General features: G+C 42.3%; 1 long non-coding RNA gene across 1 annotated transcript; it reads left to right on the forward strand.

The window, feature by feature from the left end:
* Window positions 1-554: 554 nt before the first annotated feature.
* Window positions 555-10,059, forward strand: LOC130680028 (uncharacterized). Its single transcript, XR_008993039.1, has 3 exons — window positions 555-698; window positions 8,996-9,107; window positions 9,527-10,059. It is a non-coding gene; the product is annotated as an uncharacterized LOC130680028 (long non-coding RNA).
* The last annotated feature ends 2,451 nt before the right edge of the window (window positions 10,060-12,510 follow it).

A 12,510-nucleotide genomic window follows, 5' to 3' on the forward strand; every position in this document is an offset into this window, starting at 1 on the left:
ATGATTTTTTCCCCATGTATCTTCCCACGTCTTTTTCCTCTCCATAGTCCTTTGTCTGATGTTAGCTCTCAGTAAACAACACCTGCTAATTCATGCTAATTCTTTTGGACAGTTTTTAAAATCTTACTGTGACCAAGTTTCTCCATTTTAAAATGTAGTGGTATTGCTAATATTGATTTCTCTACCTGGGTGTGGATTAAGATGAATTCTATAAAGTGTGTAGTATAATTTGAAGGCATATGATTAAGCACTATGCTTTTGTGTCTGTACAGACTTAAGTATTTTTACACTGCATATGCATTTAAATTTAAGGAATGTTTTCTATTTTTCTAACGGCGTCTCTAGAATATTTTGGAGCCAGTTGTGTAATATGGAAAAGGGGAGTCTTCCAAACTAATCCCAACTAGAATTTCCCTTTCCCACGATTATGCACGATGCGGAGCATTTGTAATGATCTTTGCTGAGTCAGTCTCCGAGGGGGAGGGATCAGTTTCACCATTTCAAAACATCCTAGCAAAACTCCAGCCCATTCTCATGTGGTGACTTGTAAAGTAGGGTCGTTCCCAGCAGCCAGGAGGGCTGTACAGGCACAGGCAGGAGGCGAAGCGTCAGGCCTTGGGAAACTGATGGGCGCCGCCAAAGACGGACAAGGTGGGCAAACCTCACAGCAATTCACACCCTTGGAGAACATCCAGCAGGTACTAGCAAAGGATTAAAAAAAGAAAGAAACCCTTCTAGGTATAGGCTGAAGGATGGATAGAAACAGGCTAGGAGGATTGGTTTCTGAAGATTTGTACCCCTGCCTGGATTCTTGTTTTCTTTTTTTGTTGTTGTTTGTTTGTTTGGATTCTTGTTTTCTTACTGCTTTGTTCAGTAAAGTATCCCAGCAGCCCATCCAGGCCCGCAGGATCACTCCAGAGAGCACCAATCAGCAGGAAGGGAGGCAGAGGAGGGCGAAGTCGCACCTCACTGCTGGGTTTGATGGGCTGCCTGCAGCTTCTGCACCACTTGTTTAGCAAGCCTCTGATGAGTGTAGAGATGTCCCGTGGAAAGCAGTGAATTACTCCTGGGAGCTGCGGTGAAGGTCATCTCTGTGGCAGTGGGGATCCCGGGAAATGCAGTGTCACGATCCTCTAGGGAACAACAGCAAGGGTTGCTATTCCCCACTGCAAACCTTTGTTTTCGGTCATACTATTTCTTAGTCTTTCTTTTCCTTTATCCTGGCCTTCAAGGCTGCTTTAGGTTCTGTTGAAGTAAGGGTTTGTTGAATACCTAGAGGCAAAGACACAAAATTCCTAGATGTCCCAAATATCCTTCAGCTTTTCTAAACTGTTCAAGTGTGGCCGTGTAGTCCCACAGCAGCTCTCTCCTGAGAACTTGGCAGTGGCCCTCTGTGCCCGCCCATCACCCTCCCCACACCTGGAAGCCTAACCCTCTGGGTCAGAACTTACTCAGATTTATTTTCACAAAGTATAGTTTTTAACTGGTAATTTGTTCTAGTGTTTTGAGCATCTCATTGGATGGCACTCATATGCAGTGGAAGACCTCAAATTCAATGGACTCATTTTCAATTAATATCAAATAGGAACTAATTTGTCATTATACTGTTTAGTCTCTCTTCCCTAAGAGGGACATCAGTTAATCATGTAGAACACATCCTTATCTTTAGCCAGAAAAGCAAATAGACGAGCAGAATTTTTTTTTTTATTACGTTCTTGATACACCAGGAAACGCTGGGCTTTGGACCATTTCCTCCTTCCTCTTCAAATTCTTTATCACCATAACTTGCTCAAACTAAATCTGACCAAATTGCCCTTCAAATTTTTATTTAATCACTATAATGTGAGAAGGAATTAAATAATTAAAGAGAACAAACTGACACGGTTCAGAATAAAACTGAGCTGCTGAGAGCAGTCGGGTGATGAGCGCTGTGGGCTGGCCCCTCCAGGCACCAACGATGTGCTATCAGCAATGTGAGCCACACACAGAACTAATGTATCTAGTAGCCACATTAAAAATATAAACAGGGACAAGTGAAACTGAGTTGAAGAATATATCTTATTTAACTCAACATATCAGAAATATTACATTTCAACTAGTAATCGATACAGAAACTATTGATGAGATATTTTGCATTGTTTTTATATTTGGTCTCTGAAATTTGATGTGTGTCTCCCATGCACAGCCTAACCTCACTTTGGAGTAGCCACATTTCAGATGTCACCATCTGCAAGCCACTAGTGACCACTGCATTAGACACTCTGACTCTGCTGTTAGCAATTCCCCTCCATGGAGGCATCTCACAGGCTTTGCTTTGGAACTCAGAGCCCAGATCTTCTTAGGCTTTGTGTATTTTAAAAGCTTGCTGTTGGTTTCCTTTTTTTAGTGTTAATCTTCATTTCCTCTTGGCTCAGCCCACTGGGAATAATATCCTAAAAGTTGATACTAGGTGAAAAGGTTAGGAAAACTGGGTTGTGTCAGGGCAAGGATCAAAGCCAGACTCCCTAAGTGGATGGCACTTTGTTTAGACCTTATGCTACATTCCCATGTAGAAGGTCCTCCAGCTGGTCTACTGTGGAAAACAATGTTTATAATGTAGCCACATCCATACTTTAATTCCTGGTCTGGACATGGGAATTCACATTAGATAGTTTAATAAATAATACGGACTTTCACACTTTTTCAAAAGCAGTGTTCTTGCCCCCCATAAAGAAGTACTTCACTGGCAGCAATCACAGGGTAGATGCTCATTTCCGTGAGAGTTTATGGGGGGGCCAACAGCACAGAGTAGGGGAGGTGGCCCACAGGGTCTTTGCTGTACCCAATTGTCCTGAGTTCCAGAAAGTCAGGAATCTCTTGCTCTCCAGCTCCATCCCCTTTCCTTCACTTTAAAATCTGGACAGGGGGTTCTAAGTCTTTCTTTTCTCACCTGTCCTCTTACCAGTTTCGGGTTCCCAAATCCTTAGCCACACTGCCGGGCACATCTTGCTGTTCACTTAGAGTGTAATTGCCCTGGCAGGCAGCTGTGCTGTAGGCGAATGACTCCTTCACTTAAAGTCAGGTGACAGGTTTTGTCATTTTTTTCTTTTGTGACTTCATGCAAGTTACTTGACCTCTCTAAGCTTTTGTTCCTTCATTTGTAAGGTGGTGATAATAATGTTTACTTTACAGGGCTGTTGGAAGGATTAAATGATGTAATGTGTGTGAAAGCACTTTGGAGTTTGTAAAAGTGTACACACTTCAGTTGTTAACAGTGTTCTGCTGAACTTCCAAGATATATTCCTGCCGAATTCTCTGGCCATGCCAACTGTTTCTTAAATTTATGGGGCTCTTAACCCCACCCCGTCCTGAATCTCAGCTCTGCAAGCCTTGTCTACCTCTTTTGAGACTGGTCTTACAATCCTTGCTAAGTTGACAATGGGTCACATGGTCACGTGCCTGACCACACTGAGGGCTATGGGCACGTAACTAATCCAGGTTGGGCCATGTATATTTTCTCTCCCTGGACCTGGAAATTGGGACACACAGTGTTTATTAATTGCTCAATTTTGAATGGCTTAGAATAACTGTTCTCAAAGTGTGGTCTCTGGGTCCCTGGGGGTCCCTGAGAATCTTTCCAGGGGTCCACAAAGTTGAAACCATTTTTATAATAATGCTAAGAGGTTGTTTCTTTTGCTGTGCTTTTTTGCTGATAGTATAAAAGCAAAAGGAGCTAGTTTGTTAGCATGCTGTGGCACCCAGCTGTAGCCATTATATTTTTCATCACCACGTACTCACAGTAAAAAAAAGAAGAAATAGGAAAGAAAAACCAAAAGCCAATTTCACTTAGGAATGTTCTTGATGAAGCAGTAAAAATAGTTAATTTCATTAACTCTTGACCCTGAGTATGCATCTTTTTAGTATTCTGTGTGATGAAGTGGGAAGTAGGCATACTGTACTTCTGCTGGGTACTGCAGTAGGAAACTGTCTTGAGGGAAGCCACTTATGTGATTATTTGAGTGGCTTTGGAAAAGAACAAATGATGGTTCTTTAGACTTGGGCGTTTGGCAGACATTTTCTTAAAAAATGAAGTTTTCCTGTCACTTCAAGGAAAATAACCAACAGTATTTTTGGCCAATTATAAAATTTGAGTTTCTGAATGAAAACTAGAATTTTGAAAAACTTGTATCTGCCACCATGAGCTTGGCAGCTTTTCAAAACTTAAAGATTTTTCTGATTGGATCAGTGGTGATAGTAATAAATGTGATTTTAAAAAATGCATTTATTTGCTGCAATAAAATAGGGACACATAGGTCTTTTTGAATCTGAGATTTTGCTTTCTTTGGGTAAATTCCTAGGAGTGGAATTCCTGGGTCAAATGGTGTCTCTATTTTTAGTTTTTTGAGGAACCTCAATACTGCTTTCCACAATGGTTGAACTAGTTTACATTCCCACCAGCAGTGTTTACAATAGCCAATATATGGAAACAACCTAAGTGTCCATCAATAGATGAATGGATAAAGAAGTTGTGGTATACTATTCAGCCATGAGAAGAAAACAAATCCTTTGCAACAACATGGACGTAGCTAGAGGGTATTATGCTCAGTGAACTAAGCCAGGTGGAGAAAGACAAGCACCAAATGGTTTCCCTCATTTGTGGAGTATAACAATAAAGCAAAAATTGAAGGGACCAAACAGCAGCAGACTCACAGACTCCAAGAAGGGACTAGCACATACCAAAGGGAAGGGTTGGTGCAGAGGGAGGGAGAAGGCGATTGAGGGGCATTATGATTGGTGCACATGGTGTATGTGGGGGTGTCACAGGGAAGACAGTGAAGCACAGAGAAGACAAGTAGTGACTCTGTGGCATCTTACTACACTGATGGACAGTGACTTCAATAGGGTATGCTGAGGACTTGATAATATGGGTGAATGTAGTAACCACAATGTTTTTCATGTGAAACCTTCAAAAAAGTGTATATCAAGGATACTTTAATAAAAAAATGTATTTATTTGAAATGTGCCAACATTTGTAAGATATGCATAACTCACTGAACCTATATTTCCCAAATAACAAATACATGGGTAAGAGATCTTTTCAAAGTGGATAGACTGATAGGTTTTCAGGTAACAGTAAGAAACATTCATTGATATGATTTCAGATTCTACATTGCATCTCAACATTAAGAAACTACCACTTGTTGAGTTTTGGTGTAATTATCAAAGATTATCCACAATCATTTGAAAAGCCTCTTAAAATACTCTACTCTTTCTTAATTAAATGTCTCTGGGAGGCTGAATTATTTTCACAACCTTCAAGTAAAAAGCATAATGCAACGGATTGAATGCAGAAGCAGATGTAGGAATTCAGCTATCTTCTACTAAGCAAGCCACTAAAAGTATGTGCACAAATGTCCAACAATATTATTGTGCCGCTAATATTTTTTGGCTTGTTTTTAGGAAAACAAACCAAAAAATTCAAAGCAGACTTAGGCAGCTATATTTGGCCCATGTTTGTGCTGGTGAATAGAGGAAGCTGGTATTTAGAGAGCAAGAGGGAAGAGAGAGAAGGCAGAGAGAAGCAGAGATGAGAAATAGGAGAGAGAGGAAGACAGAGGAAGATGGAGGCAGAGACAGAGGCAGAGATGATGTCTTGGCACCTGACGACTGTACCTGGTTTTAATCTCTTGACAGCTGGGTATGCTGCTCAAATCAAAGTCCTAGATATCCATGTACTCTCCCAATAAGCCCCCTTTCTATTAAAGCTGACTTATAAAAGATCTATTCCTTATGTGGTGGTTATAAATCTCAGTCCATAGATTCAGGTGTGCAAGAGATTTGACCATTGAAAATTTTTTATGAATCAACTTAATTTTGTGCTTGGGCCTACATCCTGTTGGGTTGGTAAGAGTTATTCTTGCGGTTTCCCTCTCCATTTGAAGGTTGTTTCAAAGTATTAGGGAGTTCACTCCGGGAAAACCGCTCCCACGAAGCTTGTAAAGGTAGGCCAGAGAAATACTCCGTGGTAATCAGCCTGGAGTGGCTTCTCCCAGCCATCCTGAGGAAGGCAGGCTAGTGGTCCCTTCTCAGTTTTGATGAGGCTTGTTCTGGTCATACAGAGAAAAACAAAGGAATATTCAGGTGGAATATTTCCATTTGGGTTGTTAGGGATACTGGTAGAGGGCATGGAAGTTTTGGGACTCTGACTGCGTAGTAGTTAGAGTAGGAGAGAGGGCACAGTTGCCCAGGAGCAATGGAATGCGTTGGCCCCCTATGTCGCTCTTTTCCACCATACTTTGCATTTGCACAAACTAATGTCTTCACAGGGCTTTCTTTTGCCTGTGAACCTATGTGTTCCCCTCAGCTCTCTCTTCACTATGCCTGGGGCAGTGAAGACGGAAGAAACCATGGCCCTGAGAAGGGTTTCGGGGACGCCTTTATTCTGGCCTGCGCACTTCCTCAGAGTGCTGTCAGTTCTTCTACCACCACCTGTTTCTCCTTTATATTCTCGCAGCTACCACCCCTGGTGGCCCTCATACCTGCATTTCTGGATCCAGCCGGCCTCCCTACCTCAGTGAGCCATTCTGCATGCAAATCCTGAGATGAACCCTCCAGAGATGCAATGTTCAGCACATCATGCCTTTCATTTAGCACTTAGCACTTAGCTCCTTTCAGAAGATCATTTCTTCACGTACATGGCTTGCCTTCCTTTGCACAGAGATTTTTGCTGTTTCTGTGTATCCCCCATGTGCAGCACAACATACAGTGTCTGCTGCCACTGTAATGGAAATGCCAGAGGGGCCTTTGGATGGTTGTGGGTAATTTCTGAGTTTTACTTAGCATCTATTGTTTGCCATACTCTGCTGGGTGCTGGAATCTCAGAGATGAATCAGCCACCTCCCTTTTGTGTTCATGATCATGCAGAATGATGACGCTAGAATAAATAGCTTAATAGTTGAGGGCCTGACTCCACTGCCCAGCTGTCACTGCCCACCTCAGGCTAGCTCAGAGCTGTTCCTCTTCCCAAGTCTCTTCAGCATTTACCCATTAGTGCACTTTGTGTGCAATCTATATTTTAAACAATATAGTGCTTCTCTATGGAAAATTTCAAACATAAATGCAATTAGAGAGAAGGGTATCATATCATGATCTCCCCACCCCACTTCAGTAATTACCAACATTTTGCCATTCTGGTTTCATCTATTCCCTTCAGTTATTTTTCTTGGCAGTGAAATGCAAGGCAAATCCCAGATAATTATTTCATTTCATTCATTAATACTTCAGGATATATCTGTAACAGATAAGGACCTTTTGAAAAACATAACTGCAAAACTGTTATCATACCTAACAAAATTAACAGTAATTCCTTAATGTCATCTAATATCTTTTTCATGTTCATTTTTGCTGTAGTTGTCTCAGAAATGTCTTTTTCTTAGTTTTTGCTTTTAATATTGTTACCAGCTGAGAACGCTGCTGTTTTTCCCAGGATGGTGTCTGGAAGAATGAAGCCAGCAGACAAGAGTACAAAGCAACCAGCACACCTTTTTTAATGAGCAAAAAGAGAAACCTCTTGCTACTCAGGTGGGGCTCCAAGAGAGAATGCCCTCTGTGCTGTGGAGCCTGGGGTTTATATTGACTCCTGAGAGGAGGAAGTCCCACCCTCCCCGGACCAAATAGAGAACTGAATTAATGACAACACAACCCACTCTTGACTGGCTGAAAATACAATGCTTATTTGCATAGGGCATAACCAATCAGAGCTGAGGTGTATCTAAGTGTACTATTGAATGGTTGAGTTGGATTGGAGTTTTTTTTTTTGAAACTTACAAGGGCCCTGAGGTTTCTTGAAACTTACAAGGGCCTTGAAATTTACAGAGGTGTCCCTCTATCACCTGCCTCAATATCAGATCAATAGTTTCATTTGATTGATATGTTTTTTAACTTTCTTTTAATCTATGAACAGTTCCTATCACCACCCCCACTCCTATGTACTTGTTGAAGAAATCAGGTGACTAGTTTGTTTCCACAGTCAGGCTTTGGCTGATTCCACCCCTGTGGTATTTTCCATGCTCTTCTATCCTCCATATTCCTTTAAATTGGCAGTTAGAGCTAGGAGCTTAGAGGTTCTATTTTTCTGACAAGAATATGTCACAGTTGTTTATCTTCAACTACAACCCACCAGGAAGCACATAGTGTCCTATCATACTGTATTCCCATGTCTGTTTGCTGGTCTGCCCAGTTTGACTGGCTGCTCCTTGAGGGGACGGACTTGTAATTAGTTGAGACTTCTTAGGGCCACGCCCCTCCTCAGAACTCAGTGACTGAAGAGCTGGTAAGGAGTTCTGCTGAGCAGGCTGGGAAGAGCCTCCTGAAGGACACGGGTCCTGAAAGATGAGAGGTTATCTGTCAGACTGGTGACAGGCAGACATGCCAAGGAACCTGGTGACATCAGGAGTCTGGTTAGCTCGTGGGTGTGGCTGTGTTTAGGGACAGAGGAGGTGTAAGTAATGCAGTGGCTTTCACTTTAGCCCTGCTAATTATGAGGGCAGAGAGAGTATCTCACAAAATAGCCCCCATATCACTCCTTTATTGCTTTTGGGTTAATTCCAGCCCTGCTAGGGACTAGCCAAAATATTGAAAAAACCAGGGGACCTCAGTGAGGGCTGGCTGCTGAGAAGCAGTGTTCATGGCTCCTGCAGGACTGGGATGAGTCCTGTCATAGACATCATCAACTCCACTCATCCACCCGTTCCAGGCAAGAAAAGAGCAGGGGCCTTGCAAAGGGACAGTTCTAGACTCAAATCTGGCTCTGGCTCTCACTGGCTGAGTGACCTTCGGCGAGTCCTCTAACAGTTTTGAGCCTCAGTTTCTTTATCTGTAAAGAGGTGATGATAACCACTTAGAGACTGTTGTGGGGATTAAGTATGATCAGATACATTAAGCAACTAATGTAGTACCTGGTACAGCTTGGATTAATGAATGCTAATTCTCTTCCTTCTGCTCTGCAAACACTTAGAGGGACTCATGACTGTAAGGCCCTGTGCCAGGCAGGGGGGAAACAAAGACGAACCCAAAGACCGTGTCCTCTGGGAGCCTACAGCCCAGTAACAGAGGAGATAAGATACGTGGTAAGTGTGCAAAGAGTCACAGCATGAGACCGAGTGTGAGGTACTGTGAGAGGTGGAGCTGAAAGTGCGACAGGAGAGCCACGTGTGTGCCACGGGTACCTGGGCGTGGACTGACTTTGGCCTCCGCAGGCTGTGCCTCTTACTAGATTAAAGCACATTCTGCTTTGCCTGTGAACAACATGTTGCAGTCTTTCATTTGGGTGTTGAAAGGAAAAAGAACAGAGACGACCTTTCTGCTGCTATGAGAAGGAGGGCAGTCTACCCAAATGATCCAGTGACACTGCTGACCTGGGGGGAGGACACTCCTGGCTCCCTCCGTGTTCACCATGAAGTCAGAGGCTCTCGGGGGCCAGTCGGGTCCGGGTGCGGTGGAACCTAGCTCTTGGGATCTGTGACCTTAATCTCATTTGTTTTCATAGGTGATGCCGAAAGCTCAGCTGGATGATCTGATACAAAGTACACACCGCAGCTCAGGGCCTGAGGATAATTGGGAGAATCCCCGCTGTCACACACCAGGAATCAGGGGGCACATCCTGCCCTGTAGGGCCTGAAGGCTCTGAGGGCAACACTTCACCTTTGGAAACATAGACTCTGCAAGGATTTGTCTCCAGGCAGCGCTACAGCCTCTTCTGGCACCAGGGAGACTGCTGCCTCTGTCCCGGTTCCAGGCACTACCAGAGGGGAAGGGAGCAGGGCCGGGCATGCTTCCCTGAGATAGGTGGGCCTTCCCCCAGCCCCTCTGTGAGAGGCACACGGCCAACGCCTGGGGCTGGTGCTGACTCGGTGAAAGGTGGGCAGCCTGAAGGACAGGTTTCTTTTTTGTGAAACCAACTCGGTGATCCATCCCCACTGCCTACACTGCACTCACACGTCGTGAATGTGACAGCCTGCGTTTGGGCTGGAGCTGCAGCTTTATTAGGCATTGCAGCAGCTGCACAGGCTTTTCTTCTCCTTTTTTTTAAAACCACAGTTCCCAGCTAGTCTTAAACTTAAACAGGCTTTTCTTTTCTTTGTAAAATCCTTTTGTTAAAACTGTGAAGTTACTATTAAAGATTAGAGAAAAACAGGTGCAGCATAACTCAGGCAACACACAGGTAAGGATCACCCAGATTAAGAAGTAGGCCATTTCTAGCTCCCAGAAACATCCCTCCTCCATAGCCCCTTCCCAGGCACACTCCTCTCTCCTCCCTGATTTTAATGCTAATTGTTTCCTTGCTTTTGCTCCCTAACTATTCATCTAGAAACACTACACTTGACGGTTGTATTCTCTGAAATTTACATAAATGGAATGATACAGTATGTATTATTTCACTACTCTTTTTTCACCCATTATTATATGAGTGTGTCCATGTGGTTACAGGGAGCTGCCGTCTGTCAGTTTTCATGGATATATAGTATTCCATTGTTAGGATACATAACAATATATTCATTCTCTTGTTGCTGGACATTTGAGATGTGTCTAATTTTTGTCTCATATCAGTTAATGCTGTGGAGAACGTTCTTATATAGGTCTCCTGTCATACGAGCTCTCCTTAAAAAAAAAAGAAGGAAAGCTGTGATCTCACTTTATGTAGCTGGAGACAGGAGCCTTTGGTAATGCTGAGCTGCAGGGAGCTAACTCAGAAAGGTGCTCCAATCCCTCTCCTGCTCACCACTGGGCCGGTGGATGCAGCTGGAGGTCACTCTTATTAGACTTCTCTCTAGGAATCAAGGGGGGAAGAAGCAAGAACTTTCTGGGCAGGATAAAGGGAACAGCTTGAAAGGGTACTGAACTAGAGATCAAAGAGCCCTTCACGCTGCTGGCTTTTGATGTTCGTGTAATTGCACATACTGCAATAATTAATTAACTTATCTTCAGAGCTTGATGCGCCCCCCACCTTCCATCTCCTCAGAGCAGCTCTCCACTCAGGGCCAACACCATCATCATTAACGAGTTCTGGGACTTGGAGCAAGGGTGTCCTTGGCTACCGCAGGCACTCAGCGCTGCTGGAATAGCTTTGGGGAAGAGCTTTGAAGCCCACTTGCCGAGGCTGTAAAATCAGACAAAGTTGGAACTAGAAGTCCTTAGACACCATCATAAGCAGAGTGGCTGTTTATAGGCTTGTTGGGGAATGTGGAGTTTTAGTGGAAAAGAAGTGGTGTTTTTTTTTATTCTATGGAGTTATTAGGAAGGGCATGTTCAGGGAAGAAACTCCACCATACAATTATAGAATTTCTTCTTTAAATAGTGATGTGTATTTTAAAGAAAATAGGAAAAGAATGTTTTTTTTATTTACCCATATATTTACTATTTCTGAAGATCATTCTGGTAGATCCAAGTTTCTATCTGCTATTGTTTCCCTTCAGTGTGAAGAACTTTCTTAAACACTGAGACAAACTTTCTTAGTTTTCATTTATATGAAAATGTCTATTTTTCCTTCAGTCTCAAAGGGTATTTCCATGGGATAAAGAATCCTAGTCTGACTATCTGTCCTTCCTTCCTTCCTTTCTTCCTTCCTTCCTTTTCTTCCTTCAAGCACTTAAAAAATATTTTTCCACTTTCTTCTGACCTCTTTTTTTCCTCTGATGAGAAATCAGCTATTATCTGTATCATTTCCTTGTATATAATGTGCTGCTTTTCTCTGATGCTTGCAAGATTTTCTTTTTATCTTCGGATTTTGTCATTTTGGCTAAGATGTACATTGGTACAGTTTTCTTTTTATTTATCCTATTTGGGGTTCACTGAGATTCTTGAATCCATAAGTGTATGTCTTTTACCAAATCTGGAAATTTTTTTGTCACTATTTTTTCAAAAGTTTTTCTGCCCCTTTCTGTTTTCTCTCCCTCTGGGACTACAATTTCATGTATGTATCTATTATTGCCTAATTTTATCACAAGTCTCTGAAGCTGTCTACTTAAAAAATTTTTTTTCTCTTTGTTTTTAGATTGGATAATTCTTGATCTGTCTTCACATTTACTAACTCTGTCTTTTGTCATTTCCAATCTACTATTAAGCTCACCCAGGGAATTCTTTATTTCATATATTATATTTTTAATTCTAGTATTTCCATTTGATTCTTTGATCATTTCTACTTATCTGTTGTGATTTTCTGCCTGTTCCTTCATTATAAGTGTATTTCCTTTATATATTTGAGTATAATTATAATAGCTGGCTTAAAACCCTTATTTGTTATTTCCAGCTTATAAGTTGTCTTGGGGTTGGTCTCCATTGATTGTTGTTTCTCTTGTGTAGAGTTGTATTTCCTTATTTCTTCTTATGTATAGCAATTCTGGAATTACATTGTGCGTATTATGAATAGTATATTGTAGGGACTTTGGATTCTGTTATGTTACTCTCAAGATTATTGTACTTTTTGTTGTTGCAGGCAATTTGGGAACTGCCTTCACTCAAAAGGACATAAAC

The sequence above is a fragment of the Manis pentadactyla genome, chromosome 12, assembly GCF_030020395.1.
Source record: "Manis pentadactyla isolate mManPen7 chromosome 12, mManPen7.hap1, whole genome shotgun sequence".
NCBI classification, from domain to species: Eukaryota; Metazoa; Chordata; class Mammalia; order Pholidota; family Manidae; genus Manis; species Manis pentadactyla.